The sequence below is a fragment of the Sipha flava genome, unplaced genomic scaffold, assembly GCF_003268045.1.
Source record: "Sipha flava isolate LNK unplaced genomic scaffold, YSA_version1 168_pilon_pilon, whole genome shotgun sequence".
Taxonomy (NCBI): Eukaryota; Metazoa; Arthropoda; class Insecta; order Hemiptera; family Aphididae; genus Sipha; species Sipha flava.
The window spans coordinates 717,732-739,017 of NW_020271871.1; the positions used below are offsets into that span (position 1 = coordinate 717,732).

The 21,286-nt window shown below is 29.3% G+C and overlaps 1 protein-coding gene across 2 annotated transcripts in view; it reads right to left on the reverse strand.

Moving 5' to 3' along the window:
• LOC112679792 (rho GTPase-activating protein conundrum) overlaps positions 1–21,286 on the reverse strand; it is a 53,257-nt gene that overhangs the window by 31,520 nt on the left and 451 nt on the right. The gene's annotated exons all lie outside the window — the stretch shown is intronic.

Consider the following 21,286-nt stretch of genomic DNA (forward strand, 5'->3'; position numbering starts at 1 on the left):
GAAAATGGATACGACATCGGTTTGCAGTGGCTACTCTCGTACCGTTACTCTAAATCGATAATAATATTGTTCTGCTGCAGTATAGGTAATTGACGAATGAGATGTTTGAAAAAAAATAATTAGTTTCAATAATGCCATAGCCGCGCGTAATATTATAATTTGAAATAGCTTATTTTAACGATGACCGCGTATTCCAATAACCACTGCTACCCGACACGGTAACATGCTCTCTTTTCGGACTCACATTATTAACGGTGTGTCTCGACGATTTATTTATCGACTGCACGACACTTTTTAACCAGTCCAAAACTGTTGGCGGAGTGATGTGATTATTTTCCTGTACAATTTATAATTAATGCGTTCGAGTACGACGTTTTATTTTGATACACTTTTTTTATAATACGCGCCCGACCACGTGATCCGGTTTTGACGTTAGTAGGTACCGGCCATAAAATATGCGCACTCGATACCACATGCACCGTTTGCGTATATTATTATAATTTAAGTCGCATTTAAACACCCGTGCGCACGCAAACCACGAAAATATAATAATAATAATAATAATAGTTCGCACATTTAAACTACGTCCACTTGAAGGTGTAGTGCTGTTGCGTACCGTTCGGGTAACTATACATGTATAGGTTTACTTGCAAGTAGTTTAGTCGAGCACGTCGTCTTTTTACCATTTTGTTGCACGGATGTCAGATCGAGTAAAGGGTTTATTGCCACTGGTACGTGAGCTTACACGCAACGAACAGCGCCTTGTGCGTGAACCGCCCTATATTCGTGACGACAATTCCGACCAGTGGAGGCGCGAATGGGGTTATATTTGAATCACGTGATTCATGAAAAAATGTGAACGAGTGGTCTTTGTAAAAGGGAACCAAGAAAATAATTATCACGGTAAAATACCCATGCACTGAACACGTTATGACAATATAACTGAAATATAACTTATCATTTATAATACACTCGTGATACAATAATGCAGTGATTCGTGCAATCATCCGTGGCCGTTTAAAACTGTATAGCGTAAATAGCGGCGTAGCCAGAATAATATTTTGGGAGGGTTTTAAATTTTCAATTCTCTCTCACATACTCTTGGGCGCATAACAGTTTTTTAATTCCGTTAAGTCGGTTAAACATAATTTAAAACATAAAATGTGTTGGTATTTAATTTGTCGAAACTGTAAAAACTGTTTAAACGATGACGTGGATACATTTAACATAATACCCATGTCCAAATTTTATAAAATAAGAACGACGTTTCGGGTAGGGGGGGTGGTAGGGGGAAGGGGTATATAAATCTTTTCCACGCCACGCCACTGAGTGTAAATACTTTTGGTGGGTGATATGAAATTGGTGATCCGAATGGAAAAAAAAAAAAAAAACTTCTCGCCGCCAATGATTGCGACTAACGTTGTATCGCTTCGCGTGACCAATCGAAACGTTAATCGGTACACGTCGCGCATTCAAACGGTCGTTGGTCGCCAGTGATCGCAAAGTCATGACGCCAACCGTTCAAAGCGATTGGCATCGGTGTGCGGGGCGGTCAATCATGGACCCGTGACGTGTGTCGCATGAGATAGGTCGTGTGATCCGCGCACCCGATTGTGTTAGTTACGTCCGTGCGGACCAGCAACCGTGGTACCGGTTGCCGGAGAAGTCGTGACTGGCCCTGTGGAAGGACACGGATAGGATCATCGTAACGTTTGGATTTTGTGATGTTCTTTTTTTCTCCGTCCGTGTACACGCCGGCACGCGGAACGCAGCAGTAGCGGCGCACGACGAGATGACGTGTGTGAGAATCCACAACGGACACAATGCGATTTTAATAACATAAGAACGTTATTTTGGCAACGAGTCGGGTGTATTTTCGGTTACGCACGGGTGAAAATCGATAGACACGTCACGACAAACGCATAACAATTTATTTAAACATTTTCAATTAATCTTTAACAGATTTGTACTATAATACGCGTAGATTTATTATATAACTTGCACGCACGCACGCGCACACGTATTTTGTTTGCATTATCTAATAATTGCAAGACATCGTCATCCTTGTACGTTAATTAATAATAATAATAATAATATATACATGGAAGTAGGGAGTATTATTTCATTGACGACATATTACTATGACATAGTCAGACAGGACATTTTGTGATACGTTTCGATCAATATAGAAATGTGAAAAATTATCAATTACGATATTATATTTTGACCATTCAAGAAGAACCTTGAAAAAGCATAAGTTCACCTTGATGATTTGTATTAAATAATTTGTATAAAATACGTTATATTACAATAATTAATAATTTTTATAAACCTTATTCATTCTGCATCATTAATACATTGTTTTTTTCAATTTTCATTGCTTGACCATACAATATTACAATGTCTATCCAAGTTGTATACGTATTAATATTATATATTATATTAATATATACACTAACCATAGCAAGGTTAGTGTATATTCTTTAAAAAAATAAATAAAAATTCGTTCTTTATCATTTATTGTGTTTTGTACACAACAAATACATTTGAATATTACACATATATAGTATATTTTATTTTAGGACAACTAATTTGAATTATTTACACACACACACACACACACACACACACACACACACACACACACACACACACACACACACACACACACACACACACACATACATATATATATATATATAGCTTAAACGTTACAAATTTCGTAATAATAAAATATATTAAAAGATAACTCAACACAAATTTCTTTTAAGAATATGAATATTTTTATAACCAAGGATACGCAATTATGAAAAATATATACTCCTAATTAGGTCTTTGACGATTTAGATACTAAAGAAATTATAAAAAATAAATAAATATATATATATATATATATATATATATATAAATATAAATTTTAAGGTCACCGGTAAGCGTGTGACCTGATTAAACACAATGATTGACTACTAAGAAAACAAATTGACAATTGTGTTAGCAACATTTTGATTACTGACCGTTACACGATAATACTAAGAGATTTGCATTTATACTTCGACAATGACAAATAAATCTTCATATAGGTAATAAATTAATTATTCATTTTTCCATTGTAGTTACATTTGTAGTTTCTCCTTCTCTTTTTATCATATTTTCTCTCAGTGCACAATAATAGTCGATAATTTTTTACCTCCACCACTATCGAACTATATTTACATTGTTCAGCTATACAATGAAGAATCATTTTTCAGACTGTAATAATCTATTTAAATTTGTCAATAAATAACAAATATAAAATAATGATAATAATCAATTTACCTAAAAAAAAAAAAAAGAAAATATGGTTTTTCTTATACAAGTAATATCAACCACAATCAGGGAACCGGAAACTTTCGATATTTTACCACAGATATAATATAATTCTCGTTTTCATAAATCTTATACAACAACTATAAATACAAAATGATTTTATCTACCTTATCATATTTGTAACTGATTTAGCTGCGTCAACACTCAACTCAATCGGAATTATTTTCTAAAGCTCTTACAGGTGAAAACGTCATTTCTTGATAAATATTCTGTTTAAAATATTATAACGTTACATGTCTAAATCCATAAAAGTTAGAATGATCATAAGTATAGTTCTCATAATAAATGTAGACATTTTCTAATATTGTTTTACACTACAATATTATTTGAAAATAGTAGTCGTTCACTTAATCGCCGCGGGCAAAATTTTAAAATGTTCCCTGAGAAATCATTAAATCCAAGTTAACGAATAGTATTCATTAATGATCGGACAAATTTTGCAACTTATTATAAATAAGTTAGAACAACACAATGAATCATACGAAAAATAAAACATTAACTTTCTAATAAGTAGTATAAATAAATTACAAACTTATAATGTTTAATATTATGTTAGAATATATTCAATTAATGCATTTACTACATCGACTATACTTCCTTTCATATAAAGTACCATTAATCGCTACTGAGTAAATTACTAAAAGTACGAGTACCGATACTACCTACTAGCAAAAAAATTTTCTGGAAAATTGACAAAGGGTAAAACGTGATATTTATTTAATAACACTAAATATTGACATTTGTATTCCTTTTTATCGATATCGATGAGACACATGTTTTAATAACTGAAAATAACTAATTAAAATATTTATAAATATTTTTTCCTTTCGAATTAACATAAAATTCTGTAAACATCGATGTTTGCTCGTTTAATAATTATTACCATCCATAAAAACAGTGCAAACTATCCTATTTAATATGGGTATTGCGCTCATGTAATTTCGTAACGTATAAGTGTGTTACATAGGCAACGATATAGCATAAGCAAAACCAGATTTAATAATTATTTCTTCTAACAATATTTAGTTTTCCTCTTCGATAGTTTTAAGATTTTGTACTACAGTAATGACTTCTTTACCTCACAACTTAATATGGGTATTACAAAGCACGAACTAAACATCTACCATATTTAAGATAGTTCTGTGTGAAATATTAACATTATCGTAACGATTTTGAATAGTAAAATCTTATGCAGTAGCACTGATTGAATTAAAATTTGTAAATTTTCTTTGATCACTAGTGTTCACTTAAAATCGGAGTTCGCGTTATGAATAGATATTTATTTATTTATTTTTTTTTTTGTTATTTGCAACGTTACTTAACAAATATTTTTGACTTGTGCAGGCTTAATAATATTCACCGTATTAAAATAACTATAAAAAATTATTACAATATTTTATAAATTAGAACCTACTATTTTTTGAATTAAAAATGTATTAATTATTTAATGAGTATCAATAATTTCTTTAAATATATTTATTTATTTTACACAATAAATTAGAAACATTTTTCAGTATAGATTAAACTAATAAACATAAAATCAAAACTGTCAGATTCAAATTTTTGAAAATTTAATAGTTTTTGTACTACATATTTTTCCAGTAAGTATAACTAAAACACCCGCCAAGAGTGCAGTTATTATTCACGTCGAGAAAAAAAAACAATAAAGATAACAAGTTCGTTATCCCGTTGTTTGAAGTGTCGTATGATAATGGTTAAACCTGTTAGGCATGTTACAAAATCTGAAGATTTAAAGTATGTTTTTAGAAGAAGCAACCGTCTATTTGTTAATATTATGATTTTTTATTCATTTATGCTTCGAGCCTTGAGGTGTGATGGTATTCGTATGCATTCGACTGGCCGTGGTGCATATGCAATTGGAATGATTTATTATATATATATAATGAGTTAGATGAAAAATTGCGAAATGTACGCGAGAAAAAACAATGGATATTTTTAAATAAATGCACAGCGCGTAAAAGTAATCTTGATCGAATACCATATACATAAAAATACCAAATCAAAGTATTGCGTACTAGTAAGAATAAATATTTTTATTATTGTTAACGCTTGCGAACAATAATAATAATATGCTCTGTAAAAACAACATAATGAGACTACTCTATTATAATATATGTAAAAAAAAAAAATAATAATAAAAATTGTATGTTATTTAAATAAAAGTAAATTACCGTTTTTAGAATATAAACAAAGCATTCGTAGAGAAATTCATCTCTCCAAATTGCAATGCACGAAATTCAAAATTCAATACACAGACATATCAAACGAACAACTTTTAGATTTTAGTGCCTAAAAAATAAGTGGTAATAGTTTTAAAACCAATTGTTCTAATAGAACAGCGAATCTTTTGTGCACTACAATATAAAACGATACACAATATGTTACTGCTATGTGTTTCCGAATAAACAATTCATACATTTTCCGACATGGACACGAAGAAATTACAACGCGCCCATCATGATAATAATATGTTGTACGCGGCTTGACTACACGCCGCGTCCATCAATTGCTATTCAGAAGAAATATCAATCAGATATATATGTATAAATATGTTATAATAAAACCGTCCTGTGTCGGTCACCTCTCGTTGAAAATGCAATCGTGTGTCGCCATTTCGGTAGTACGCGGCCGTTGTCATCCCTGAAGCCGGCGGCGGCACTAACTCTGATAAACCGATGGCCTGAATTCGTTCCGACACACACACAAACACAAAGACCAAATTATCAAATAACCACCATTGGCCATAAAAGTTCATTTACTTCTTACATTAACTTTTACCTTTGAAACGACTGTCCACTGACATCTTAACCACCCGCACGGCATACACTCCGTCTGGCCCATCAAAACACAAGAGCCTCGTGCCTCGAAAAAATACCTACGCACCGCAACTAATTCAAGTTGTACTATATATTTTGTACTCGTACGAATACAATACATGAAATCGGTGCAGGTTTCTTTCCGTAGTCCGATGTTGCACCTCGGTGATGTCTCGGTTGACCGGACAAAGACAATATTACGGGACACAATGTCGGTATTTTCCACGCGTATAGCTCACTAGCTATAAACACCAAACGTAACAGTATGTATAGAAGATAGTTTTTGGATTCTCCGGCAAAACACTATGTGTACGTTCGTATAATGTTGTTATATTACGAACCGTTAAAGCGATACTTGATCCATGACTAAACAGGGACCCCTCCGTAGGCCTAACCGAAAAAACGCGAATCACCATTCAATTGAACAATATGTTTAATTCGAAGACGAGCTTTGGCGAAAACAAATCGCAGGACCCGGTATAGTCGATCCTCGTCAATTACGGCGTTTGTATTGTGCAAGCAAGCTTGTACTCGCCCGTGTTCCGCGAAGTACATTATTATAATAGTACGTGTATGTGTGTGTGTGTATACGTTAAGTGTTTACCATCAATTTTTAATGGTCAGTTGACATGATTGTTGCGTTATGGTGGTAATGACTAATTATTCGATACTATTTTTTTTTTACATTTCTTTTCATTCGCGCCTTGTCCACCATATAGTATACAAATAACAAATGTGTGCTATTTCGGCCCGGTCTATGGAATATCTAGGTCTTAAAAATATTTATTGATTATGAGCACTTATGTTATACAGCGTATAGATGTGGGAAAATTCGTTTTTCTTGACCTACTTTTGGTTTCAATATATATACTAAAAAATAATAACAGTTCTGAGCTTCAATATTATAGATCAGTTTCGGTCGCCGCCCGTGGGCCATGGGAGAAAAATATATAATAAAACGTACGCTCGCAAAGTATTTCAATCTCATCTATACAGCCCGATACATTTCGACGTATTAGTCATCATCACACGTTTACTTGTTGGTTCAATTGCGTCATATTCTATGCGTATACATGATTGTTATGTGAACATGGACTAATTTTGGTAGAGAATAGTAAGAGAATAGCAAGTTCCGGCCAACGCGTTACGTTTTCAATTTGTTTTCAATTATTTAAGAAAACATTTTTATTAAAAAGATACCATCGTAATATACGACTCTTGTTCATTGAAATTGTATAGACAATTATTGATCGACTTTCAACAACACTTTATTAAGTTTTAAATTTTTGTTCAATGTTATACAAATGCGTTCACAAAAAATTTGAGTTCGGTCAAGCCACTCCTCTGGTCACGAGTATTCGGATGGGAATCTACAACTAAAGCATGTAATTGAGCCTTATAAAAAAAAAAAAAATAAAAAACATTCGTGTTTATAATATCATCGTATTCTAAATCTCTTGACTAAAAAAAAATAAATATGTGGGAGATACCAACGACGGATTTACAAAAAAAAAAAAAAAAATACCATGCATGTATATAAATTGAATCATCAACTTAATATTTAATTATAAGTTGAGTGGATGAAAATGTACTGAAAAAATAAAACAAATACTAATAAGGTCGATCGTCAGTAACCAGTATAAAATGCTTTGGAAGCATATAAATATTATAGTACTTGAAATGTTTTTGAATCAATTTTGATTTAAAAGTGAATAATGACCATTGTCAAAATATGATTCTAACGGGGAAAGTTAGTTTTAGCAAGTTTTTAGTATGTGTTTCAGTGAAATTAGTTACCTAACCTACGGTTGAATATTTTTATTGTTTACAATAAGTTATTAGTACTTATTTAAATAAAATATTTTTTCTACGGTTTACGATTATGTAAAATAAACAAACCGTGTAAATTAAACAATTACTTTATTATTATTCCATGGGTTTGTTTATTATCACATCATTATTATAATAGTGACGTTCACGCCAAGTTTCGTGGGATTTCTATAGAACACTACATACCTACAAAGATTATTATTTGTAATAGGCACTTGTCAAATGACACGATCGGCGGTAAATGATGTGTGAAATTCGTATCAACGAAATCGTTCGTCTGTCGAGTGGTCGAAAAAAAAAAAAAAAAAAAAAAAAAAAAAAAAGCACGCATATTATTATCGTCACCATCACACGTCGCAGTGTCACACAACATATATAACATATAAACACACAGTATTAAAATCATTATATCGCACGCTGCGACAACCGTGTGCGGTACAAAGTTTTGTTTTTTTTTTCCGCGGCTAAGTGATGGAAAAAAAAAAAATGTGTGAAAAAGTATTTGGTACTGTTCAAGGAAAACGATAATCTTTGGCCGAGTTAAACGACGACGGGAACCGGCGTAAGGTCGGATGGCCCGCGGGTAATAATAACAAGGTGTATCACAATGACGACGTTGTTGCGAGGACAAGAAAGGATAAAAAAAATAATCAAAAAAACTACAAGAAAGGGGTTCTGCCGTTCAACTACGCGATGTTAACCGCGCCGCCGCCTACTCATCGCGATGACGAAACGCGCGCGCGTTTACGTACACAACTGCAATTATTGATATATTAATGTTAACTATCATTTTGCATCGTCCGTCGGCCGACCCGAGGCGTGTGTGCGTATCGGCCGCGAAGCCGTTTCGCGCCCACCACAGTCACCCGTTGCGTACACGCGTATTTCGCGGCATATACGTGTGTTCGGGTTTTTTTTTTCTCCCGAATTTCCCTACATTTTTCCCCGCCCTTGTGATACCGTTCGCCCGTCTTACACTCCATCGGAAGCGACGGCGTAAGAGAAAACGAAACGAAAAAACTGCGCGTTGGTCGAATGAAAAAACACGTGTACCTCTGCTCACTTCACGGACCTGTGAGCTCGTCGACCGAAGCGATTCGCGTTTATTTTTTATTCCCTTCATAAACTCTTATCGTCCGATTTCATCCCGTCGTCGTCGTGTCTTCCACTTACTTCGTTAAACGTAATTTCAAACGAACCATAAATCCCTCCCTCCTCCGTCTATGGTTTAGCTACACTCGGGTTTTATTATGTAAACTACACGCGCGTGTGGATCATCATCACCGTATTTGACTATGATATTATTATTTTTACCGTCCAATCGATGTATACATGTGTAATACAATTTATTGTTACGCTGACTTCATACCCATATTTCCTATGTATGTCATGTATCATATAGTATGTATGATGTTTTACTGGCGGAGGGAAAAAAAAACCATTTTTTTTTTTTTTTTTATAATTTTATTACGTTTGTCGTTTACATCACCGCGTTATATCATATAGGAGATTTTACCGTTTCGAAAACTATACTGTTAAAACCAATTATTCAGAAGTATAATATCCAAGCACCGAAGAGTAAAATTCGAATACGAGCTATGGAGAAGTGATGATTTTGTATTATTTTAATCTATAAATTAGTTATATATATATCGTCATTTAATAATTACAATAGCGTATTATTTAAGTGAAATGTTTATTTGATTAATAGTTACCTTAAAATGTTAAATAATTCGTCAATTGCGAAAACTTTGAATCGCAATGACCGTTGGAAAATTTAAATTAATATCATTAAAGAAAACGTAAATTGTTCATAAATAAACGGTAGCTATAAGTTATGAAATATAATATTATGTTATTGATTAACACATTTTATCTGAAGTGTTAAAACGTTACACATATTGCATAATATTAAACATATAATATCACGGTGATTGCCTATTTAGTCTTGTTATGAATCAATAAACACAGTGTTTGATAATAACAGGGTTTGAATATTATTATACGAAAATATGAATGTACATAGTGAAATGTAACAATCACGTAACAATGCACAATCATTTGTTTAATCTACATAACGTAAAAATATTATTGAAAAAATAATTCTGTGACTGTTAAGTATAAATAATAAAACTAGATACGTAGTTTCGTATTAACCTGAACAAATACTCCATTAAAAATATTCATTCTCGTGCTTAGATGGATCGGTACATGATCTGGATTTCACGTTCGATCCTAGTGCCCTTTTTATAAAAAATACTTGTTGTAATGGTAACTCAAACCGCTAGGCATATCAAGTGAATCGCAACTTTATGTATTATATTTTATTTTGTAATCACCATTGTTCTATCTGTTAGTGATACTGTTACACAGGGTGCAAGTTATAGCCTGCAAACAAGTTTCATAGCAATTATGTTAAACAAGTAAACATAATACATTTCTCAATTTCTTGAAAAAAATGTCGACAAGTTTAGCATTTGTTCTTATACTTTAATGTTGAAGTGTAACCATCAATAAATATTTTTCGTTTTAGTCTGCTATTCAATTAATAAGTAAACACGACACAGGTATAAAAATGAATTGTATAAAAAATATATAGACAAAAACTTATACAACATCGAATTGATGAGTATAAACGTAGTGTTAAAAATAAAAAAACCACAGAACTTTTTTTTTTATGGAAATATTCTTACATGACTACGTTTCCCACAAAAACTTGTACAATTTTGATAAATTAATATAATACAATGGACGTATTATAAATGATGACAATTCTGGTTGTAATCATAAAGGAAAATGTAATGTTATTTTTTCAATTAAATATTACATGCAAGGTGTTTTATATATATATATATATATATATAAGCATACTACTCATCACAAATCATTATAGCTGAGAAAAGGTCTCCTCCCTAATGTTTCTCATGTTACTTTGGCTCATCAAATACTTAATCAAATAATAATATTACATGAGAAAAAAATATCAACGTCGACATCATCGGAATGTGAAAAACCTGCCTAGATGTTTGAATTTTATTAAAACTCTTTTAGTATACATTTTACGTGTGTTTATATTGTATATATATATATATGTGTGTGTGTGTGTGTGTGTGCACGTATATTCAAATAATCTGACAGTGGACAATAACATTGGTGAGTTATAACTTAACATAAAAAATAAAATACAGAGAATGTTCGTTCTATCACTAAGATTATAGGATATAGGCTTACTATACCAAACACCTCAGACAGTCGGTTTTTAAGACATTTATCGTAAAACCCTAATGCTATAGCTTACAGGTTTCTATAGCTCATTATAATAAATTTATGAGAAGTTAGAGCATTTATTTTAAATCTGTGACAGTAGAAGAATATTTTTTTTAGATATTATTTACTTTGTACAAATAAAATTATGCAAAGTATTTTCACATTTATTGACACAAACACACACACACATACACATATATATGGTCTCTATATTGAAACAAACAGCCTTGTTTATAAAAAACAAAGTATTGAAGTTCCTATAGTTGTGTGTGACAACTAAAAATCGACTTCATCATCGAACGCAATCATTGTCCACCGTCGTGGTAGTCATCAGATACGGTCACGTACCTGGCAATGCAGTCCAGTCCGTTCATCCCCGTAAATTTTTTCTAGTAAAATCTAAAGAAATACGTGCTGTCCTATATAGACCCAAACAACAACTAAATAGTTATTATGTCTGAGCATTCAATAATTTCTTAGAAGTAAAATTATGTGCAAGAAAAGAGAAAAAACCATAAAAAGTATAAACTTTAAATTATTTCCCCAGTAAAATTATAGGAAACTTTAAAAGAAAATAATTAAAAAAAAAAAATCCAACTGTAATATAGACTAATATCTAATTTGATTGACTAAAAATCAACAAGACCTCTGCATTTATAATTTTATTAAAGCAAGTAAGTTATATTTACTTAGAAATGTTCAAAATATGATAAAATCAAAAATATCTTAATCTTATAGTATCAGAAGATTAACTATTTATAAGTTTAATTACAATAATAACTAAGTGTATAGTAAAGTTTTTACTAACATTAGACGTCACAGATTTTAGAAACGTACCAATATGTAAAATAAGAAATACCAGCAGGTTAGGGTCAAGACCACATTGAAACAGTCGTCAAACATGTTCATGGAAGGATGGGTTTTTTTATAAGTAAAATAGACTTATAATTCGAACCTCTGGAATTTCATATACGTATCAGAATGAATTATTCGTTTCTGAATAAAATATTTAAATGACACTTATAAAAGTTGCTTTTGATTATTATTTTTTTTATCTCTCGCTATTAACGTAGTGTAATCTCTTTGTGGGTTGTATCACAATATAAATACGATTTTTCACAATATTAGCACGTCACAATTGCACACAGATTAAGCCTTATGTAGCATTTTAGTGATTAAATATTTAAAAAATAAAATATAATATTAATTTTATGAGCTACTGCAATAATCAATCCAACGTTGTGGTAGGAAAAAAGTATACAATTATCTTCTATAAATCTTACGTTACTAGCAATGGCTAAACCATTATGAAATTGACTAATTACACTTAAATGTCATATGTTATGCGATACATAGTATCCACCCTATTGTAAAGTAGTTCACTTTCATGATGTCGAAATACGAAGGAAAAATGACAACCATGCATTTTGAAATGGCTAAATGAGTTTAATAGACACTGGCAGCTGATAGTCTTTGTATTCCTGTCATCAAACGGATAGTTTACGAGTTTTTTGTACTTATTTAAAAGATGACGTACGTGCGAGTGTAATAATTTGAGTTCCAGATATTTCGTTAAAATGCAAATAAATATTTTAATAAATTGTCTTTTAAAACTTAAGTAAACTTATAATAAGGTTTTGGCGATACATAGAAATGTTACATAAATAGGATAAATAGGAGTGTTGTTCTATAGAGTGTTTGCACATATATAGTAAGACCAAGCGTAATGGTCCGATTTATAATACTTTAATCGTAAAACACCACCGAACTCTTAACAAGAAAAACGCCTGTGTTGCGGTTAAAACAGTTGGTTACCATTCAGACCACAATCATTTTGATTTATTTTTCATGCTGTTCGCCAATCTTATTGTGAATCGGATTTAACCAGTAAATGTCATCAATCACAAGTCGAAAAATCAGATCACTGGATCACCCAATTTTTCATTAATAGTTTTCACTGTCGAAAAATTAAAAATAAGTCGTCATAGTAAATATATTTTAAATATATATAACCTATAAATTTTTTTAGACGAATTTACCATAAAATTTGAACTTGATGGTTTCATTTGTTACCATTATATGTTTTATATGTTGCTGTATCATGTTTTACTCGTAATGCGATTGGTTTATGATACTTCAATCGGTGAACCATGTATGACACATCAACATCCAACGTATCCAACATTATCTTTATTGACAGTTTAAATATTTGCAAACGATTATAAAACTTTTATGATTCGTCATTATACTGTGACTCAATCAAATAGGCATTTAAATAAGATATTAAGGTCGCCTTATTCGAAATACGCAGTTATATGACATATGTACGAACAATGCATAGATAGTTTTCAAGTTTTCAGTGATTATTATATCCATAGTACATCAGTATGCATTCAGAATTTTTAGATGATTAAGAACACTGTATATAATAAATTGCACAAAAAATCGTTTTTCATGCAATTTTACTTAAGATAGTGTTATATAAAATAGCTGTTGAAATTCACATAATTCCTTTGACATTTTCAATATAATCACAATTAAAATATCTACAAAACAAATAAATAAAAATTTACCACGAATAACAAAATGTATGTAAATAATGAACTACAACTTATGAAAACCATGATTTTTTTTCATTCTAAATAGACTTATTAATATCTGAATATTTATAATGTCATTTGCATGAAAGTAATTTTTAATCATACCTATATTTAGTCCACAGTATTTAATATTCTAACCACGAATAAATGAAATATCTCAAGAACAATAACTGTATGCCGTTCACCTATTATATACACCAGCCATTATCAAAATGGGAAGATTGATTTTTCAACTTCATATGTGCGTGTGACACAATTTTATGATTAGAAGTTAAAGAACGCGGCGTGTATTGTCTGCAAGTCCGTGCTGTGTATTACAAATATATTGTGTCACACACCAAACACAGTGACAATATTAATATATATATATATATATATATATATCTATATTAACTGATGATGTCAAGTAAAAATTGATTTTAAATTTGGATCGACAAATTTGCTTCAGTACATGTAAATACCACGAAAATGAAATAAAATAATGACTGCGTTAAAATTATGATACAGTAGAATAAGTTCTACGAGATTTGGTATAATATTGACGATTTTTGAAGAGAAAAATTAATTTTAAGTTTACAGAAAGGTTTTATCTTCTATCTATTCTATCTATTTTTTTTTTTTTTTTTTTTGAAAATTTATTTAATTCTATTTATGAGTTGCTGTAAGAATAAACTTAAAAAAATGAAGAAAACCTAACTGATATTGATATTTAATATAATTATTGTTTATAATAATATAATATTTAATAAACTTTAATAAATGTGTGATTAACATGTTGCGGTTTATATATAGTATAATAAATTGCATAAATTCTCAGAGTTAAAAATAATAAAATAGTATACTTGGTTAAAAAAATGTTTAAGTTAAAAAAATATGTGGTTTATTTCGTCGCATAATCCATATAGTATTAATCAGTAGTGTCATTGCATCATCATTAAGATTTACAATGATGAAGATTAATCTGCTCTGCTATTGAAGATTGTTGAACACTTTCGCTTGTGAAATGGTGTATGAAAAAAATACAAGTAGTGCACGAACAATGTTAGATAACAATTGCGAATCAGGAAATATTTGATGTGCTATAAATAAATTAATTCAATGGTATATTTGTTGAAGTTAAATTATTATTAAAATAACTGATTCGAAAAGGATTTTCCTGTGGCAGATTGAAAATGCTAACAAATATTTAGTTTAAATTACTATACGCACTTTTAAACAAATTTTAAATTATAAGGTATGATTAATGAATTAAAAAAATAATTTAAATGAGCTAATAGATTCGAGATGTAAAAAATTCCAAAATGTAATTGAAATTGTTCTTCTTTAAGTTTCCCTTATAAAAAGTTCTTGGATTGGTTGAACACAAATCTTATAACGCATAAACATTTATATTTAAAATTAAATTAAGAAATAATTTACATTTGAATAAAATAAAATTATCCTTTTAATATTATATCCACAAAAATATATTCGTGTATACTGTGTGTTGGAACTTTCCATTAAGAACCGCAATTAGATTTTGTTATGTCATACATCACATCATCAAGTTTTAAGATACGCTATATCAACGAGTATAATGTATATAATACGATCTTGGTAATTTTATAACTTGCGGTGATGATATTTTCTCTGAAAATTATGTTTTACCTCTCCATACCATTATTGAATAGAAAATCACATGTATATTTTCATGAGTTGGATGAATGTTAATACTTTCGTACTTATTATTTACACTTCATACGCACATTACCAAAAGTGAAAACAATATTATTTTACAGACTCCCATAAAATTTAAGTTTTCTTCTTACTATTTACGAGAACTATCAGCGGAATTTGAGTATGCCAACAAATTCATTTATAAATAAATAAATTGATGAATTATTTATGTTGAAGCTTTCAATAGAAAAAGTATCAAAGTTACTATAATTTAGTTTTAGTGAGTACAAGTGTAATTAAAAATAAAAATAAAAATCATGATACTATGAACCACTATTTTTTTTCTAACAACAAATAGAAAAAAAACTTATAGGTCAATAAAACTTTAAAATACTAAGAAGACAATGAACCAGTAAACATACCTTGTATTTATTTAGGTTATATAAAGTTTAAATATTCAAATTTATAATATAAAGTAAATATAGTTTCACTTAAAATGATAATTATATAAGTCCTTGAAATCAATTTATTGACAATAGACATGGAACTGTCAACAAAACCAAATCGGTTTCCTTAAAGATTATACAACAGATATCAACGTTAACTTCACGCAATTATTGAGCGTGGTATTAAAAGTCCTTCGGATGTTTTATGCCCACAAACCGCTCAGATGTAACCAACTTAGTAAAAAATCAAAAGAAAAATGTTAATTATTCTACATTAAATAAACCTACAGAATGAATCTACAAAAATTGATATTGGTTCAAACTACTTTGATACACATAATCAAAATTGATAATGAATAAATCAAATATTTATTAATTATTACAAGAATAATTTTTTCTTATCCCAAAGAACCAAACCACGTATTATATCAACATTTTCTAATGATACTTGAAAATATTTTGAATTAAGTAATTATAACTGTCTGTTGTGATAAAACAAGTGTTTAAGCTATATATATATTTTTTTTATCCATGATAAAATGTGAAATCAGTTCTAAACGACAAATGTTGATGATAAAACCGAATATTATAATATGGATAATGCTGGGGAATCCTTTTTCATTTACATCCGTAATTTAATTACCGTTCCGTAAAATTGAACTCGTATCTATGATTTCAAACTTTATTCTCTTATTCTTGTAATTAGGTATTTGTTTTATGAATGTTACACATGAGTCACACATGATATTTCTTTGGAATACGAATCTACTATCATTAGGAATCCTTTCCCCTCAAAAGTATAATTCGATTAAATGTGTGCGATGAATAGGAAATTCCATATATTTGACGGTCATTTAGAATTGTAATACAATTCAAATGTACATTCCCAGTTTTATATTTTTAATATACTTCTTTATACAATAATTATAATTTAATGGCTCGCAAAAAAAGACAACTGAGTACAAACAGGATGTAATTTTTTCGATATTACCTTGAGTGTTGAGAAATATCACACACCTAAGATACTTAAATCCCAATTTTGGGGCCGGATGATTCTATAAAAGATATGAAACTCAGGACTCTTATGGAATCAATTCCTCTTTAATGTCACTACCACCTAAGTCTCAGGATCTGATTGTACTCGAGCTTAGTGGACGGTTTTAAACCTTTAAAAACACACTAAAGCAGATGTAATTAATTTTACTCCAATGCAGAATGATCAATTCTCCACTCAGTGAATACTTGGAAGAGCACGTGTGTCAAAATATTAAGTTCAAAATTCGAGTAACAGTATCTGCGAGTAGTATTTTAACTTTAGAAACTATATAAAATAAAGTATTTACTAAATTGTTACGCTTCGTACTGAACTTTACAAGTATAAATATACGTAGAGACGTAAAATAAAATGTTACGTACTAAGGTTAATAGTTGTAATTTATAATTCAATCTTTAAATCGATTGCTTTAGTATACTTAGCCATGTATTTCTATGTATGTCACATTGCAAGTATTTAACATTCCCATAGTTACAATTGTTAAATGATATTATGTTACAGTAATTCTCAAACCATAAAGTAATTTATCATAAAAATACCTATTTGAGCACAGATATATATGCGTATATAAAAATCGCTAAGAATTATATACAAAAAAACGAAAAAAAACTACCGACCAAATGGAAATAATTAAATTAGTTTTAATAATATGTGTTAAATATTGATTGAAAATACATGTATTCCAATTTGTTGTAAAACTTTAAAACTTTTTATACTTACTATTTACAATTAATGACATTTAGTGATTGAAAATGAGTTGGTAATTATTATTTAAAATTAGCTAGCAAAAAATTGTATCAATAGTTATGAATTTCAAAACATTCGTTTTGTGGTATGTAAAGCTTTATAAATAAGCTTTATAAATAATCTTTATAATTAAGTATATAAATAACATTGTTTAGTTAGTTTGGTAGTTAAAAATAGAAAAAATCATTTATCAAAACAGAAAGATAAAATATACGTGCAATAATAATGCAATACCAACAGAGTAAAAATATAAGTATATTTAATTGTTCGTACTCTTAAATCTCATCTTCTTAAAATAATTACATATAGATTACAAAACAATAACCATAAATTTCATTTAAATTATAATTTATAATAACTAAAAAACTATAGACGTATTATACTTTTTTTATTTGAACATTCAAGGAAATAATTTCTTTAGTTCGTATCGTTATGCTTTTTGCACTCAGAAGTTCCGCATTTAAGCCAGATAATTTCGAAAGTGATTGTCACGAATGAAGAAAGATTTTATTATTATAATAATAAAATTGAAAACCTAATGAAATTACAAAATATTTAGTTAGTTATATTTTTAAATTAAGATCGACTAATTAATATGAACAAAAAAAAATGTAAGCAATAGTAAGTAATATAAATTATTAAAAACAATATTTCATAAGTGAATTTTTTTTTTTTTTTGTATTGAATGTTTACTTTAACTACATACAAGTTTAATAGGATTATTAATTAAATTTTTGTAACCGATTAATGTAAATTTTGATGGATTTTGATGTATCGCATCTTTTATAATAATATTAAATACAATTATGGTAAAAGTGCTGCGACAACAGATCATTAATGATTTTTCAAATCCTTGACCCAGTTGAATGAGTAAGAAATATATGTTGCAAATCAAATGCATCATCTCTAAACTCCATTGAATAGTTCTAGATAATTAATCGTATACAATTCCGCAGAGTTATGGTTTAATCGATAACATACTGAAATCGGAATAAAATGAGATAGGACGATATCAGTGGTGATAGTACAATGGAGGGGTTATGATTTTAACGAGTTGCATATAATATACAACTTTAAGGTCGGCCAACAGGTTACAAAGTGAATTCCATTCAGGTACGTCAACATATTAGTATAGGTATATAAATATACATATATTATCTACATACGTGCAGTAAAGCTGATGATAATAAAAACAATAACACTGGTTAGATTTCAGACCAGCATAAAATAGAACCAAGCACGCCAAATATAATCAGTTTGATGTTTTGTCAATTAATGAGATCGTTTAAGTCTCTTATTAATTAAAATTAGTATGTTGACAAATCAAAAACTATTCAAATGTAAAGCAAATTCGAAACTATTTGAAAATTATGCAATGAAATGTACTTTACTACAGTATAAAAATTATTTTTCGAAAAATTAGAGCATTTCGCTGAAATGTGCTAAATATGCTGAATATGTAATATACAAAATAAATCTTATATATAACTACATATATAAATATATGGGTTTCTCTAAATATCCGTGTTATTTAAATTATATAGTTAAAGTGTATACTCTTTAACTATAAAGTGATGTAGAATCAAATTATAAGATACAAAAAGTAGATAATCATATGAAATATACGTTTATATAATTCCTTCTACCATTTTATGGTAAGCACGTACTCAGTGGGTGTAAAAATTTGAAGATATTAAATCATGGAAATCATCCATTGTTAACCTACTCTATGGCGTACAAGGTATATAATAAAATTATTTTTAGAACAAATATTTTACAACCGGCGATTGGCAAATAACACATTTAGATTGAAATAGGGATTGAAACACACGTATTTTTCTAAATATTTTCTATCACAATATTTGAATACTTGTATTGTTATGTAAGTACAACTTACAAACTCAAAGTACAATATATATAATACACTTATAAGTTGCAACATTCATTTTATGTTCCAACTATATTTATCTAGGAATTTAATTAACAATTGAAGATCTGAAATATTGTTAATTTTAATTTAACCCTTTTAATTTTGGAAATAAAAATATTTCAATTTAGTTTATATTTGAATAATTGATTTCACTTCATGGAAGTCATACACATTACATATTTTAGTTGTTTTATATCTATGCATGAATGCAGGGGATATGAGGAAATCACCAAAGTATCTACTGTTCCATTGAAAGCGTTTTTAAAATTTTAAGTTGAAATTTATTAAATTTTCCATTTGGCATTTTGGGGAAAAAAATGTACCAAAATAAAAATAAAAATAGAAATTTAACACAAATAAGTTAATACTTTTAAATTTGGGGTATACAAACGAAAAATGAATCCTTCTTAAAGTATAAATATAATTACATATTCATAACTAAAATTCTATTTTAATTTAAAATATATATCCATATCACAATAATCACCTGGAGGTTTAAAGTAAACCCGGCTTAAACTATTTACCTATAGCTATCAATAATTAATATTATAATAGTCACTTTTTACTGAGCATATTTCAGAAAAAGAAATTAAGAGTTAAAAATTAATTATATCAAGAAGATTTGGAAACAAGTAGAATGAAAAATGAATGATAAAAAAAATCCCATCAGTTAGGGGTTACTATCGTTTATTTAATTATTGAATAATTTGTCATACAAATAATATTGTTTATAATATAACCCTAAAAATATATTTGAGAATGAATCATTTGTACTGAAAAAATTAACAATTCAACAACCGTCTCTACTCAAAAATCTTTAAAAATTTTTATACTTCAGTAACATTGCAATAATAATGATTAACAAATATTGATGATAATATGTAATGTGGCTTACAACGATGTTTTTGCATAGTCTAGTTAAATATTAAATTTAAGTGTATCCATTAATACAATATCCACGTTTAATGGATATTGAACGCATGTAATAGCTGAAACCACTATGTAGATGGCTATTGTAAGGACATTGAATTGTGTTCAAATGTCAAGTGGAAATATTAAGGGTAATAATAATTTGTATATTGATCCTTAACAGCGGGTCACGATAAACTATACATTTCAAATAAAATGTTTGTTCTAAAGTCAGTCTTAAAAGGATAAATAAAACTACAGTGTATAGTTGAATATTTTGAATAAAACGATGGAATAGTATGGATCACACACATGAATATACAGCGTATGGAAGTCATGTATGGTAGTCATGTACAGTAATAGGAAAAGTGTTAAGGGCTTATGCTACCCTTAAACCGAGACTGACAGTGACTAAGGATTTGAGGGCTCGTGAAATTCGAAATATACGTGAAATCTATGGTCAGATAAAAATCAAGGACTGATGAATAGATAAATTTAGATAATAACGAAACTAATCGTACACGTATATATTTGCCAAAAATAATGGAATATTTCAAGAAATGGTTTTATAGGTTTTATAGGTATTATTATAGGGGACGTGAATATTGAATTTTTAAACCGTCAGTAAGAAGAGTAAAATGATG